This window comes from Halichoerus grypus, chromosome 1 (genome assembly GCF_964656455.1).
Source record: "Halichoerus grypus chromosome 1, mHalGry1.hap1.1, whole genome shotgun sequence".
In the NCBI taxonomy this organism is placed as follows: domain Eukaryota; kingdom Metazoa; phylum Chordata; class Mammalia; order Carnivora; family Phocidae; genus Halichoerus; species Halichoerus grypus.
The window spans coordinates 13,754,256-13,769,605 of record NC_135712.1 but is presented as its reverse complement, the minus strand read 5'-3'; the positions used below and the strand labels follow the sequence as shown (position 1 = coordinate 13,769,605).

General features: G+C 44.6%; 1 protein-coding gene and 1 long non-coding RNA gene across 2 annotated transcripts in view; both read right to left on the bottom strand.

Moving 5' to 3' along the window:
* Positions 1 to 15,350, bottom strand: part of LOC118521862 (uncharacterized) — a 62,355-nt gene that overhangs the window by 34,517 nt on the left and 12,488 nt on the right. The gene's annotated exons all lie outside the window — the stretch shown is intronic.
* On the bottom strand, positions 5,234 to 6,228 carry LOC144378853 (uncharacterized). The gene is made up of 2 exons (XR_013440700.1): positions 6,167 to 6,228; positions 5,234 to 5,986 (listed from the first exon to the last, which is right to left on the bottom strand). It is a non-coding gene; the product is annotated as an uncharacterized LOC144378853 (long non-coding RNA).

Here is a 15,350-nt window from a genome sequence, read left to right as displayed (position 1 = left end):
GGAAATTAACAGACCAATTTATGTGCAAGGATGTCCATATGTTCACTGTTCATAATGGCAAAATAACTCAAGCAGCTGAAAATATGCAAATAAATGATGCCACCATGATAAAAAATAGATGTGCTGTAAGCATAAAATGCACACTGGTTTCAAAGACTTAGTATAGGAGCTCCTGCATGGCTCATTTGGTTGAGCGACCAACTCTTGATTTCGGCTCAGGTCATGATCTCAGGGTCAGGAGACCTTCTCCAGGCTTGGCATGGAGTCTACTTAAGATTCTCTCTCTCCTTCTCCCTCTGCCCCTCCGCCCCAACCCCTGCTTGTGTCTGCATTCTCTCTCTCTAAAAAACCAACCAAAACAAACAAGAAAACCCAAAGGCTTAGTATAAAAAAATAATGTAAAAAGATCACACTAATATTTTTCAATCGACTCTCTACAGTGGCCAATATACTGGGTTAAATATTGAGTTGTATAAAATATATCATTATATATTTGGTTATAATATCGGGTGAAATAAATTGGGTTAAATAACATGATTAAAATTGATTTCATCTCCTTTTTAGTGTGGCTACTAGAAAAGTTAAAATTCCATATGCAACTAGCTTTTGTGGCTCACGTTTGTGGGTTGCACTACATTTCTATGGGATAGAGCGGCTTTAGATCTGTGGGTAAATCGTCGTCCTAACCCTATGTCCTCCCCAATTGTCTCTCCCACCCCAGGCTTTCCCTTTCTCTTTCCTTCTCTACATTTTATACTCTTTCAGCAGGAAACTAACTCACTTCTACCATTAAATGGGAAGAATAATAGCTAACATTTTTTAAAAAGATGTATTTATTTATTTGAGAGAGAGAGAGAGAGACAGTGCACGCGTTCGTGCACGCGTTTGTGCACGCGGGGGAGGGAGGGGTGGAAGGACAGAAACTCAGGCAGACTCCCCGCTGAGCACAGAGCCTGAGGCTTTATCTCTCCACCCAGAGATTGGAGATCGTGACCCGAGCCAAAACCAAGAGTCAGAAGCTCAACCAACTAAGCCACCCAGGCGCCCCGCTAATATTTTAAAAAAGGCTCTATGTGCTAAGTACGTTACCTGTCTTATGTCATATAATCCCCCCAACTATCCTCTAAGGTAGGTAACATCATTGACACAGGGCGTCTAAGCTATGTGCCCAAGGTCATACAGCCAATTAGTAGAGACGCTGGGACCCAAACCCCAGGTAGCCTGTCTCCCAAACCTGTCTGCTCTGTACTGCGTAAGAGAAATCGAAATTGGGAAATCTTGAGAGAAACCTCTTCGGAACAATCGACGGTGTTTTCCCGCTTGCACTGCCATGATGCCCTGGGGAAGACATTGAAGCTTAAAAGCTAATGGTTGGTTCCTGAAATGTGCCCATCAATGCTGTGGATGGCATTGTGTCTCCCGGGTTGGGTCATCGCAGCTGAGACAGCACATTCCTGAAAATTTCTTACACATTAGGAGCCTCTTGAGGAGGCTTTTAGCCTTGGAAGATGTGAACAAATGGGTTAGAATCAATAAAAGAGGATGTAGGGACTTCAAGTGGCATAGGACAAAGGAATGACCCAGTTGGGAGGGGCCAGGAATGCTGGGCTGAAAATTGGTGAACAGAAGGAGGTTAGAGGCATATTGTCCATGATAAAAGATCCTCAGGTTTTCAGGAGGAAAATATGTAAGATGTGTGAACAATAAAACAACCATTATGGGGATGGTTGCAAATTGGATTTCTAGAAAGAAAATTTAGCCATTGACCTGGTGGGTCGACCACATCCAAGTGCCTTAAGCTGTGACCTCAAACCATGGTGCCTCATCCAGTGGCAAAGTTGGCTGCTCGCTAATTATTAAGAAAAATATTTAAGTACCCAACATGGCGGAGGATTTACTTTGTATGTGTTTTAAAGTGGACAGCTGTGTTATCCCGATAATGAGCTCCCGCTCCGGACCGTCTCCCATGCTTTAGAGAGCAGAGAGGAAAGCGTGGGGTCAGTGTTAGCTCCGTGGCCGGTCCCCAGAGCTCTCTCACCTGTGCCGCAGCCTAGGACCCCAAAGGAATACATCTGTCCCTTGTTCCCAGGCAGAAATGAAATTTGAGAACAAATGGTTTAACGGATGATACAAGAGAATCAAAGGGATCGTGGTAGGTCAGATGATGCTTCAGACAGCAGGAGGGGGAGAAGATGATTTGCACAGGGAACCCAGAAGCTTTAGGGATTTGGAGATCGAGGTGCAATGATGTGGATAGAGGAGTGCCTTGAATCCAGGTAGATTGGGTTTAGGTCTCAGAGCTGGCCCTTAGAAGCTTATGGGAGTCTGTGTGGAGTTTTTTTTTCCCCCACTCCAACAACCAATTCTCTGCCAACTGGGTGTCCAATAATCCATTCAGTGCTGATACGGGCTGACATTATCTACCCACACTTCTGCCTGGCTGACTACGAACTTGAGGTTCCCATACCACCACCATCCCACCCCCCCGGTTTGGTAATTTGCTAGATCAACTCACAGCACTCAGGAAAAAACTTTACTGACTTTGCTGGTTTATCATAAAGGATACTACTGGTGCCGGTTGGTGTCGGAGAATTGGTGTTGGAACACACCAGCTCAGGCCCCAGGCATCACAGACCAGAGACAAGCAGTCCCCTGGGTGCTCTTTCCAAATCCTGACCCAGAGGATCTCTGAGCACAATAAAATGACTACAGCGTCATGTCACTTTTGGGGGGTTGGTTTATTATGCAGTCATAGATAAATGGACCCAGGTGGTCCACCTTCAGAGTTGTAAGGATCAGAGAGAACAACATATGACGATCACCTAATCTGGGGCCTGACCTACAGCAAATCTTATCTTCGTTATTGAAAATGAAAGGATCATAAGCTACTCGCTGTATTTGGCCCATCAGTCTCCTTTGCCCCACTCCTCCCTGCCCCTCCCCCACACTTCCAGGAACTCTCAGAGTCAACTCAGAGTAGCAAAGACCCTCCTCCACAAGTTCCCACCACTTTGAGGGTCTTTAAGTGTCTTTCTAGCTGGTCTGAAGCCAGCTTTATGTTAAATCAAGCCCCTCTGCCCACCTGTCTTTATTCTCTTGCTTTTTGGAAGCCCAAATCCACTTTGACCTGGGGCTGACCCTAAAATTATTCTGCAGGCTGTCAACTCAGGTCCATCCGATCCTGCAAAGTGGGGGAGGCCAGGTGTGAAACCTGCAGGGCCCCAGCTGGGCATGGAAATAGTTTTCCCTGCTCCCTCCCTTGGCCCTCAGTTTGCCTCACCCCGTGGAATCCTGCCCCAGAATCCTGTCATTTCTCTGTGCTCCGATCTGCCAAGGATGCAAGGAACATAGGTTCTCCACCCTCTCTTTGGGGCTCTGAGGCAGACAAGACACCACCCACTCACTCTGTGGTGTGTCTCAAACGAGGTGCGTCTCCTGCCAAGTGGCTCTTCCTCTTTTTTTTTTCTCTCCAGGTCGAGTTGTGAAACACTTGGCACTAACACAGACCCGGAGCCCAAGATCAAACAAACCAAAGCAAACTTCGTAACCATGGAAACGAACGATTGCATCAGATGATTGCTGCATTCAGGTGAGGAAAGCCCAGGAACTTCCTATGCCTTGGCCACAGGTGCGGATGACCACGTGGGGCTAGACAAGGACCCGGCAAAGCTGCCCCACGTCCTACTATCCACATGGAACTGCTGAAAGGTAGATCCACGTGGGGTGAATACGCTTATGGTTCCCATTGTATGGACGAGCCGACAGAAGCTTAGAGGGTTAGTCCAGGGCCACAGAGCCAAAACAAGACAAGGCTGGGATTTGAACCCAATCTGTCCAGTTGAAAGTCTAGCCTCCCAACCCCCAGCCCGTACCACATCCTCTGCTATAAATTCTGGCTCTGTTGCTGGGTTACACAGAAAAAACCCAGGGAGCTCCACGGATCTTTACCGAAACCCTATTCCAGGTGATGTACTGTGTCAGGAGCTGTGCGGGATAAAAAATGACTGAGACAGAGGAAGATAGCTGATAGTAGAGAAATAACAAATCTTTCTAAAGATTCTTGTATAAAATGTCATGAAAAGCCCCCTACCCCTTCACAGAGCTCTCAGGCAGTCAACTAAACCATCCAGGACATTCCCTTAGCAGGAAGGAACACTCCAAAGAGCTGTCCAGGGCTGAACTGTGTCCCACAAAAGGACGTATTGAATCCTAGCATGAATGGAGAGAAGACAATGGGAAAAGACACAGAGTGAAGATGGCCATCTCCCAGCCAAGAAATGTCAGGGATTTCTGGCAACCACCAGAAGCTAAAACAGAGGGCATGGGCTAAATTCCTTCCTTCTCCAAGAAAGAACCAACTCTGCCAACTGACACATTGATTTTGGACTTCTGCCTTCCAGAACTCCAAGAGAATACATTTTTGCTGTTTTAAGCCAGCCGGCTTGTGGCCCCTTGTTATGACAGCCCCAGGAAGCGAATACACCTACCTTCCATTTCACCGTGGTTCCTGTGTTGTGGGAGGAAGGTAGTCTCTCCTTAACCTTGTGATCTCTCATTCTTCCTGTGTCTCCTCAAAGACCTCCAAATCCTTCACCTAAGCTTGTGTCCTTCCAACCAGCTTGTCTGCTAGGAGCACGCCCTCCTACTCTAGGGCCATGGCTCCTCAGTGCCATTCACGTATCCCTCTGCTTCCCCAAACCCCTGAAATGCACATTCAACCCTTTGCTTTCTCTGCATCCCTCCTGATTAATTACCCTCAGCAAAGGACTGACTCTGCCCAAGGGATGGATGGAGGAAGTGAAGCTGGAGACGTAGGATGAGAGCAGACGCTGAGCAGGAAGAAAGTCCTATAGAATCTGATAAGGTGTTTCAGTTCCATAACCTAGGGGAAGGGAAGCTACGGAAGCAGGAGAGTTCATTTATTTACATGTACTTTTTTTTTTTTTTTTTTTTTTTTGCGAGAGAAGAAGATGGTGGGAGGAGGGAGAGGGAGAGAGAGAATCTTAAGCAGACTCCAGGCTGAGCGCAGAGACTGACATGGGGCTCCATCTCACGACCCTGAGATCGTGACCTGAGCCGAAACCAAAAGTTGGTGGCTTAACCAACTGAGCCACGCAGGCACCCCTATTTACATATACTTATTGAGTCCCTGCTGTATGCTAGGCATGGTGCTAAATGCTGGAGAAGTGCATCAGGTAGGAATGCTTTCAGTGGTAAATGACAGGACACATAATGGACTCAAACCATAAGTACATTTATTGTTCATTTAACAAGCAGTCTGGAGGGAGATGGGATGTCTTCAAGGACCCAGGTTTTCCAAACTTCTTTCTCCACTGCCCTCAACATGTTGATTTCGAGTCTTGTGTTTGTTGCCTCATGGTATGGAATGGCGACCACTTTGACTGAGATGGATGTTATAAGCCGATGTGTATCTCCCCAACATTCCTGTGTGGGAGTCCTAACCCCCACTACCTCAGAATGTGGCTCTACTTGGAGATGGCGCCTTTAAAGAGGCGGCTAAGGTAAAATGAGGTTATATGGGTGGGCTCTAATCCAACATGACTGGTGTCCTTATAAGAGGAGATTAGGACCCAGAAAGGCACAGAGACACCTGGGATGCATGCGCACGGAGGAAAGACCATGTGAGGGCAATGAGAGGTAGCCACCTGAAGCCAAGGAGAGGGGCCTCAGGAGAAACCAGCCCTGCCACCTTGATCTTGGACTTCCAGCCTCCAGACTGTGCGAAAATAAATTTTTTAAAGATTTTTATTTATTTATTTGAGAGACAGCACAAGTGGGAGGAGGGGCCAAGGGAGAGGGAGAAGCAGACTCTCTGCTGAGCAGGGAGCCTGATGTAGGGCTTGATCCCAGGACGCTGGGATCATGACCTGAGCTGAAGGCAGATGCTTAACCGACTGAGCCGCACAGGCGTCCCAGTGAATTTGTTGTTTAAGCCGCGCAGTCTGTGCATTCTGTTATGGTAGCCCTAGAAAATGAATACAAATGGGGAATACAGGGAAGACCAGACTGGGGGTGGGTGGGAGGCAGGAGGAGGAAGCCAGCTTCCGTGCATTGATTTAAACTCTTCCCTCCCCCATCAGTCAGGCTCAGTGAGGCCCCCCTCATGCCCCCATGTCACACTGCACATCTTAGAGACCTCACTCACCTTGGGACTCGTGTCAGTGCAGAAGGATCCCCTGCCCCCACTGGACTGTGAACTGCTCATTCTTTTTTTTTTTTTGAAGATTTTATTTATTTATTTGAGAGAGAGAATGAGAGACAGAGAGCACGAGAGGGAAGAGGGTCAGAGGGAGAAGCAGACCCCCTGCTGAGCAGGGAGCCCAATGCGGGACTCGATCCCAGGACTCCAGGATCATGACCTGAGCCGAAGGCAGTCGCTTAACCAACTGAGCTGCCCAGGCGCCCCAAGAACTGCTCATTCTGTGTTGAACATCCCACAAGGCTGTTTTGAAGGGAGAAAGATGTGTTGTTCCTTCATTTACTGCATGATGAGCTATCTCCGTGCGCTGGAGTCATGTTCATTCTCCATGCACCTGCAGCTGTAAAGGTCTGCAGTTTAACAGAATTAAAAGAAAGTGATCATGACTTGGAGAACCTAGTAAAGTGCCCAAAGATGTTGTAGGTTCTCCAAATCATTCATGATAAAGTAGAGGCTGAGTCTCGGTGGTAATCCCGAGAGTGCTGGGGTAACCCACATTTCTTGAGTCCCGTGCAGTATGGTATATCAGAATGGGTGTGTGTGTGTGTGTGTGTGTGTGTGTGTGTGTGCAAGTGTGCACCCATGTGTGTCTGATGAGGCTGTGAGCACGGACGAGGTGGACAGATAGCTGCCTCGGGTGGGAGACTGGTTTCTCTCCCCCTCCTTCTGAGCCCTCACAGGTTTCCAGGTATGAGACTGGCTAAAATGGGCTGAGAAACATTAGGATAAAAAAAGCTGAAAAATTTAAACAGTGGGGTTTGAGGCACCTGAAGAAGAAACATTGGGATTTCAGTGCTTGGTGTATGGAAAGAAATGAACCAGAGATCAGCAAACACCAGATATGATAACTGGATTTAAGAGGCTGTCAAGAAAAAACTATGCTGATACTTGTTAAAATGGCAAGGAAGACTTTATTCAAGATGATCACTACAGGTGTCAAGACTAGTGCCAATAGGGGAGAGACCCAGCTCAACCCTGAGGACAAGTGGGGACTTTTAGTCAAGGGTCAGAGTGAGGGGGCCAAGGTGTGGAAAATTAGGAAGATGAGACATCATGGGGTAGGGTATTCTTGTTAAATTGACCTAACAGGATTCCTACTAAATGCAGGCCAAGGACTTGTACCTCAAAGGTTGGGGATGAGAAACTTAATCAGATAGCAAGAGTGACTAGATAGCAAGGATGGGGATTCTTTTTTTTTTTTTTTTTTTTTAAGTAATCCCTAGGGGCACCTGGGTGGCTCAGGTATTAAGCATCTGCCTTCAGCTCAGGTCATGATCCCAGGGACCTGGGATCAAGCCCTGAATCCGGCTCCCTGCTCTGTGGCGAGCCTGCTTCTCCCTCTCCCTCTGCCTGCAGCTCCCCTTGCTTGTGCTCTCTCTTTCTCTGTTAAATAAATAAATAAAATCTTAAGAAAAAAAACTCTACACCCAACTTGGGACTTGAACTCACAACCATGAGATCAAGAGTCACGTGCTCTACTGAGCCAGCCAGCTGCCCCAGACAGGGGATTCTCTTTAAAGTGACATAGCAGGACTCTTGCTAAAACTGGGGGTGGGGGTCAAGGTCAATGCCCAGAAGAAGACCCAGATGAACCTGAAGTTTGATCTAGGAGAGAGTCTTGTCAAGGCAGCTCCACCAAGAAGCACATAAATACAGGGTGGTCAGGGTTAAACAGGTGTTAGAATGTAGATCTAAACTATTTTGTATAATATCTGTAACTATGTATAATATTTTATATGTTGTTTGTTTTATACATATTATAATATTTGTAACTATTTTTTTCTCAAAGTAGATTTGATAAATGATTAAGAAAATCTAGACCCAGCTCAACAAAAACCATATTTAAATTTTCAATCTCCTATTTCCTGAGAAGCTAACATTTTGATGAATACTGATGAAATCTCATGCCAGCACATCAAAGATTTAGGAGGTTTTGGCCTAAAATTGTCTCAAAGATTTTTCAAGTATGCCTGTGAAATCAGTCTCATTAATCTTTGAGAAACTACGAAGAAAGAGGCACTAGAAGGTCAGCGTTGGACAAAGTCTGTCCCAATTATATAGAGTCTGGATCCATTCCTAGAATGTTCACTAGATCAATTCTGTGTCTTAGGAATGTGCTGTAACTTGCTGGAACCATGAAGAAAAGCAGTGGAGAGAATGCCACTCAAGTCAGGAAAGTGGTTCCCTAGGGGGAATGAGGCAATTCCTCCTTGGGCAAGACACACCATGGACTTTTGGGATTCTCCCAACATTCAAATTACTGATTGTGGATAGTTCCAGGGATGTTGGACTCACAGTTATTTATCAATTAGTACATACTTATATTTTATGTACCTTTATGTAATGTGTTGTATTACACAATTAAAAGCTTTAAAAAATAGTTTGTCCTAATTTTCAACGAACAAATACATGGAGGCTTCTGGAAATTATAAACCAAAATAATCCTTGAAAAAAAAATTCTAGGATAAGTGATGAAACGGACAGTGTGAGTACTTGGAAAAGAAAGTGGTGATGCTAGATGGGTTTATTTAGAATAAGCTGGGCTAAGAGCATCTGAATTTTGTTTTGCATAGAGTTAGCAGGCTAGTGGGTCGTGGATTGTAGAAAGCATCTGGAAAGAGCTCTCAAGATATCCTTGTGGACCAAACAGAAATGTGGGCTGGCCCAAAAAAAGTTTATCTGGAGGATGTGAGGTTGGTTTGCTGGGGATGATCTAAAGCATGGCTGCAAAGGTTTGATACCCTTCTTATAGAGAGGTGAGGTCTATGCCATGTCATGTTGCTACATGTCTAACAGCCACATCTCTGAGGATAAAAGCCCTGATTTGTAGTATTTGACAATTTCTATGGGATACATTTTTTTACAAAAAGATTTTATTTTTAAGTAATCTCTACCTCCAACATGGGGCTCGAACTTGCAACCCTGAGATCAAGAGTCGCACGCTCTACTGATTGAGCCGGCCGAGTGCCCCTGTGGTGTAAATATCCCCACCATGATTGATGTCAAAGATGGCTGTGTTTAACAATGGACTCATACAATTTTTGAAAATTTTGCTGGCTCCACTACCCTACTGGGTCTATGTCTCCTCTTTTGGATCTAGGCAGGTTTGTGACAGCTTTAATCAAGAGTCCAATGGAAGTGATTCCAAAAGGCCAGTGATAAAGGTGTGTCACTCCCAGTCTGATGGTGGAGCACTCTGGGAAAGCCCTCTGGGAGCCCCAGGCTGCCATGTAAGTTTCGCCCCTGAGAGAATGTGCCAGATATGTGAATGAAGCTACTTTGGACCGCACAGACTCAGCTACCCAGTGACCTCCACCAATGCCACGAGAAACAAAAACATCACCCATTGAGCCTTGCCCAAATGTCTGACTTCCAAAGTCATAGGATATAATAAAATGCTTCTGTTAAACCACTAAGTTTCGGGGCAGTTTGTTCTGCAGCAGATCATCGAAATACTTCCCACACGCTCTCATCTCCTTTCTGATTTGTCTTTCTCTACACCAGAGGCTTCGAAAGGGGGATGCTCAAATTCCGAGCCTCCCTTACAGCTAGTGTAAGCTCCCTTACAGCTATTTCCTGAGAAGCTAACATTTTGATGAATACTGATGAAATCTCATGCCAGCACATCAGTTTTGGCCAATGAGATACAGGCAGAAATCCCTGGGGAGATTTTCTCTTTCTGAATCAGGAAGGCAAATATTTAAGAGGCGAGGATTTTTGCTCTTTGTACTTTGTCATGCCTCATTTTTCCTGCCTGGTATGTAGATATGATGGCCTGGGGTTCTGCAGCTATCCTGTGTCAGGAAGAGAAAGTTGGTTCTAAAAGTAGAGAAGGGCAGAAATCCTGGGTTATCTGCTTCTGGATCTCTAGTGACATGGAAAAAGTAAAATCTTACTTGCTTAAGCCCTTGTTTGTTGGGATAGCTGTTACTCACAGCTGGAAGCAATTCCAGCTTACTTTAGAGAAGCCAATTTGTAGCAAGTTGGATGAAGGAACCAAAGAAGTTAAATCAGGGCTGGTTTCTTGGGTGTGTGACCTGTGCAATCACACAGGGACCCACACAGAGAAGGGCCCACACTTGGTTTAATGCTCTCCTAGCTTTACCTTGAAATTCTGAATAATTTTTGAACAAGAGGCCCTGCATTTTAATTTTGTTTCTTTATTTATCTTTAATCTCTACACCCAATGTGGGGCTTGAACTCACAACCCTGAGATCAAGGGTCACATGCTCCACCGACTGAGCCAGCCAGGCGCCCCTGCATTTTCATTTTGTGCTGGAGCCCACAAATTAGTCAGTTCTGGGTTTAATGAATCAGTGTGATCCTAAATGAAATTTGTATGTAAGTTATATCATCAAACTTGGTCAGTCAACATTTTTCTTAAAGTCACAGAAGAGGACACAGACAACATTATGAAATTTGTAAACAGCCCCAAATTTGATATACTGTCAATTAGATGACAGATTTAATATTTAAAAAGAAATCTAAATAGTCATGAAGCCCAAAGCAAGATGACATTTAAGAAGAGATAAATGAGAAGCCCTGTCTTTGGGATTTTTTTTTTTTAAGATTTTATTTATTTATTTTAGAGAGAGAGAGAGTGGGGGGAGGGGCAGAGGGGGAGGGAGAAGGACAAACGGACTCTGCACTGAGTGCAGAGCCCTACCTGGGGCTTGATCTCATGACCGTGAGATCATAACCTGAGCCAAAACCAAGAGTTGGATGCTTAAGTGACTGAGCCACTCAGGTGCCCCTACGAGTTTTTTTTTTTTTAACACACAAGGTCAGAGCTATCCATGTGGCAGGAACTCTGTGGTAGGGTCACTACTGTGCGTCCAAAGTAAATCACCACTTTTCTGGAGCATGACATTGTCCCGTGCATGGTAAGGGGTTTAGCTGGGTAATTCCAGGTCAATCTAATGATTCTAAGTGAGCTACTGACTTGGGCTTGGAAATCTTTTCGCAATATAGTGAAATTTAATAATAGTATTTCATCTGGGAAGGAGCCATGTACATATTTCCCTAAAGCTTGGAGCTGATGTGGTACCAGGTGAGTGGGTGAGAACTGGGACCTACAAACTTTGTCCAGTCTTCTTTACCCCAGTGATACACATACACACACACACACGTATATTTATATAGTAAATATAAATGCATGTACACATAATGGTTATAAGCGAAAATATCAAAATATTTACGAACCACTTGATTATCCTCACATTTTATTATAGTCACCCAGAATAGACCACTTTATCCAATAAAAGTTTATAGATAATAAATCTGCCATGAGAAAAATTGATGTAATATTTTATTAACATCTCCAAAAACATGTTGGTTAGCGAAGAGTAAAACAATAAAACAGAATCTAGGTGCCCCAGACTTGAAAGACTGTTATCAAAACAGCCCTTGCCTCCTTGTCTTTTGTAAGGATTATATGAGGCAATCCAAGCAAAGTGCTGGGTACACAGTGAGCACTCAGAAAGTGAGTTCTTACAATAAGACAGTAATATATTTGTTCTTTGCCTAATCATGGCCCAAACTACCAGCTAACATCTTCTCTGGTATCGAAGAAGTGAAATTCAGGGAAAACACTATCAATGAGAGCCAGATAATGAGGCGACCCATCTTTGAAGGGGAAAATGTGAGTGAGTGGGAGAGAAGACTAGGGCTGCAAACTTTGTTCCCATTTCACCGTTATCTCTAACTGACTAAAATGGAACGTTCCTCCAATCAGTGAGTCCGCAAGCGGCGAGTTCACCAAGACAACTATGGGGTGCTGGCACCACCTGCTGGTCACAAGGAACAGTTCTGTGAGGACAGAAGCCGCCTTGGTAACTGGGGGAAACACACTTTGTCGTCACAGGACAGTGTGGCTGAAAGAAAACGCATTTTGGAATTAGTCACCTGAGTTCCGATCCCAGCTCAGCCACTCGCTGGTGGTCTTGGGGGAATTACTTAACTGTTCTTAGCTTCCTTTCCTCTGCTGTAAAAATAGAGCTACTAATAGGGTCTTTGAATGGAGTCTGGCTACGCCCGCCTGGGGGTGGCGGAGAGTGTTTGGGTAACTTTGCAAAGGGAGAAACAGTTTCCAGATCCTCAACTTCCACCTGCCCTGGTTCCCAGATTGATCTGATGAGTGTGGATGAAGTATCAAGCTGGTTTTCTTTCAGTCTCCCTCCCTCTTCCAAAGCTCTTCTCTCCCACTTCACAGAAGGAAGGCATCCCTGTCATCTACCCTTGGTCTAACTAAAGTGCCCTGCCCCAGGAAGGGGGGGGGTGATCCTGGGGCACCAAAGGGACAAATGGAGATATCTGTGCCTGCAGTGAGAACATGAATGACTAATGACAGAGTACCCAGTCCTGATAAATCAGGTCATTTCCCATGCGTTGTCTTAAGCAAAATTAGAGGACCTAATTGAATTGCTTATTACTAGATCATTAAAATTAATTTAATGAGAGATCGCTAAATGATTTCTGACATATTATGCTGAAGGAATTAAAAGAATTGAATGATATTGGGGTGATAAAACTCCTTCCAGACCACCTCCTGATCTACGTGAAGCTGGTCTCTCAGAAGATATACCCTTTTTATAATTATTAGTAAATAATTATAGATTCACAGGCAGTTGCAAAGACGATACAAAGAGATCTGATGTACCCTGCACCCAGTTTCGCCCAGTGATTAATCATATGGAACTATACGACAATATCAAAACAGGAAATTGACACCAGTGCAACGTGGGTGTAGTTCTGTGTCATTTTCATACACGAGGCCCAGAGCTATTCCCTCAGCATGAAGATCTTCCTTATGCTGTCCCCTCGCTGTCACTTCCACCCCTACTCCACCATTGTTAACGCCTGGCAACCACTAATCTGTTCTCCAACTCTAATTCTGTCATTTCAAGAATGTTATATAGGGCGCCTGGGTGGCTCAGTCGTTGAGCGTCTGCCTTCGGCTCAGGTCATGATCCCAGGGTCCTGGGATCGAGTCCCATATCGGGCTCCCTGCTCGGCAGGAGGCCTGCTTCTCCCTCTCCCACTCCCCCTGCTTGTGTTCCTGCTCTCGCTATTCTGTCTGTCAAATAAATAAATAAAATCTTTAAAAAAAAAAAAAAAAAGAATGTTATATAAATGGAATGATACAGTATCTGACTTTTCCAGACTGGCTTTTTTCTTTTTAGTCTTCGTAATGCCCTTGAGGTCCATTCAAGTTGTCACATGAATCAAATTTTTTTTGTATGCTAATGCATACATCTTTCTAGATGAAGAATGGGGATAGAACTGATGCCAAAGCCTGATTCATTGTAGCAGTAATTTTTATTACCAACAAGATAAACTCAGTGTCACCAAAAAATCATCCATTTCATGAAGATATGTACTTCTAATAAAATTACTTTTTACATTTAATAGCTGTCAATATTTTTGTTCTTTTAATCAATTCTATTACTAATCATTGTAGATTAATCCAAATTAAAGAAAATTTAAACCTTATAACTTAAGATCACAGGAAATGGAAAATATTTCAGTTTATATAATTTAGTTAGAAATGGTGGATGATCAACAAAAGGCCTTCAAGCATGTACTGTAATAGGAAGAATACTGTAGGGGATATGGGATAGAAGTTGAAGGGGGAAATGATGCCAATTTCTGACCGGTAAAGAATTTGTTCAGGGGCGCCTGGGTGGCTCAGTGGTTAAGCGTCTGCCTTCGGCTCAGGTCATGGTCCCGGGGTCCTGGGATCGAGCCCCACATCGGGCTCCCTGCTCAGCCGGGAGCCTGCTTCTCCCTCTCCCACTCCCCCTGCTTGTGTTCCTGCTCTCGCTCTCTGTCAAATAAATAAATAAAATCTTAAAAAAAAAAAAAGAGTTTGTTCAGTGTTTTGTAAATGGATAAAGATGGGTATTAAGTCTCTGGGGTATTTAGGTTCCATCAGACACATTTGCAAGTGATCCCAGAGGATTGTTTTGTGGTAAGAACACTTAACAAGAGATCTACCCTCTAAACAAATTCTTATGTGTACTGCAGAACTCTTAGCTATAAGCACAATGCTGTCCTGCAAATCCCTAGAACTTACTCCTCTTGCGTAACTGAAGCCTTACACCCAAAAAAAGTGATCTAAGAGTTTTACTTGAAAATGTCAATATCTCCAACATGAGAGAAATGACGTCCTTTGTAACAACTTAAACTTAACACGAAAAATGATTTTTAAAATGTTAAAACTTTAGAAAGCATATGGGGGGAACACAGTTTTTCCAAAGTTCTTCTAGAATGTAGGTGAACAGAAATGGTGAATCACCGTCACCAAATGGTTTTGGCAAAGTGATTTTGAAACTATGAGGTAATGCCTGTGACGTGAACAGGGTGGCCCTCATGTAATAGTATTCCCATAAATGTTCCCTGGCATCCTGGTAAGAAACCAATCTGTACTGGGATAGTTTCAGTGAGTAACCAAAATCTGACTCCTACTGGATTAAACTGAAAAGAGAATTTACTGGCCTAAAAACTAGGAGGCTGGGGTGGCGGATCCCTATGCTCAGTTGGTAACTGGAAATCCATCTCTCCAGCTGTTCTGGCTCTAGTTTCCTCTCTGACGGTTTCACGTAGGGGAAGATGTTCCCTTGTGGTGGCAACACTGCTGCGGTTCCGGGTCGCCCGGGGCTCCCACCCGCCCCATTTGGCAAACCTAGCACAACGAAAACTTCTTTCCCAATAGGTGCGGTGGAATTGCAGGAATTGGGTCTTATTGGCCTGGCTTGGATCATGTGCCCATCCCCGAGGCGATGACTGTGGCCATAGAAATGGAATGCTCTGATTGGATAGTTCTGGGTCACGTGTCCACCCCTGAACCCAGGGAAAGGGCCAGCCGGGCTCAAACCACCGGAACTGACAGTGAGGGAGTAGAGGAAGATCCGGTATTCTACCGGAAGGGAGAATGGATAATGGATGCGCCGACGTGATGGAGGGCTCCACGTCATCATCAGTCGGCAGGAATTGTAGGGGTTAGAAAGATACATCAGTCATGGATCTTGTTCATTATTAATGTACGTGTTCTGAATGAATGAATGTAGGTAAAGTGCTTAGAACAGAATGGTGTCTAGTACAAAGCAAGTACGGGATGGCTAGTGTCTGA